A 1,332-nucleotide genomic window follows, 5' to 3' on the forward strand; every position below is an offset into this window, starting at 1 on the left:
TCTTTCTCTCCCTCCCTCTCTCTCTCTCTCTCTCTCTCTCTCTCTCTCTCTCTCTCTCTTTCTCTCTCTCCCTCTCTCTCTCTCTCTCTCTCTCTCTCTCTCTCTCTCTCTCTCTTTCTTTCTCTCTCTCTCTCTCTCTCTCTCTCTCTCTCTCTCTCTATCTCTCTCGCGTTCTCTCTCTTTCTCCCCCTCCCCCTGCCTCTCTGCCTCTCTGCCAGCTGGTGATGCGGGTTTTCGACGCAGCAGCAGCAGCAGCAGCGAGGCACCGTCCTGCATGAGCGACAGCGACAACTACAGCGTAGCTGCATCCAGGCGCACTGATGCCAGCATTGCCCCCGTAGACCCGTAGATGGAGAATGCGCGGCCCTGCGCCATGCACGGTGTTCGCTTACAGACGCGAGGGAGAAGGACGGATGACCTGACTGCGGATGCTGCTCTCCTTCTATCCCTCGCCGCCGCACAGAGAAAGCGTTTTTCAGTGGGAGCCGGTGCGAGAGAGAGAGAGAGAGAGAGAGAGAGAGAGAGAGAGAGAGAGAAAGAGAGAGAGAGAGAGAGAGAGAGAGAGAGAGAGAGAGAGAGAGGGAGAGAAAGAAAGAGAGAGAGCGAAAGAGAAAGATAGAGCGAGAGAAAGAAAGAGAGAGAGAGAGAGCGCGAGCGAGAGAAAGAGAGAGAGAGAGAGCGCGAGAGAGAGTAGAGAGGAGGGGGGGGGGATGCGTCAATGTCGCTGTCAAGCGGCCTTTATCTTACACGATCAGTTGATGATTTATTGAGAGGAATGGATTTATTACTGGCTGCTAAACAGCTATTGGTCTCTATGTGTCCTCATATATCAACACCATCACAACTACTAACATTACGTCATCGTCAGCCAATCAGCGACCGTTAGATGGGGTTAGCGTCGCGCATGCGCCGTACCGCTCAGGTAGTCAGTCACCTGATCTGAATTCTATGTCAGGTGAGTTTTGGATTCATTATTTGGCTGTTATCAAACATTTTATCTCGTGTGTCAATGTGACTATATAATATCAGGAGTGAATCATAGAGATCTCTCTATTATTCACTCCGGATAACATCAAAGCCGATTGGATCATAATCCGATATACGAGGTCCAGATAAAGAATGCACGATATACGAAGAACTGTACTTAGTGAATGGATTGCATCATTATGTGCGATACAAGCAAGGGCCAATGTACGAGGATATACGAAATACCACGAACTGAAGATAGGACCTGGCTTTAATGATAACTTAGAAAACTTATGATAGCGGGGAATGTTGCAAGATCGACATCCCTAGTATACTACCTAGCCCTTCTCTTTCCTTCTTTTCCTT

This window comes from Priapulus caudatus, unplaced genomic scaffold, assembly GCF_000485595.1.
Source record: "Priapulus caudatus unplaced genomic scaffold, Priapulus_caudatus-5.0.1 Scaffold2277, whole genome shotgun sequence".
Lineage (NCBI taxonomy): Eukaryota > Metazoa > Priapulida > Priapulimorpha > Priapulimorphida > Priapulidae > Priapulus > Priapulus caudatus.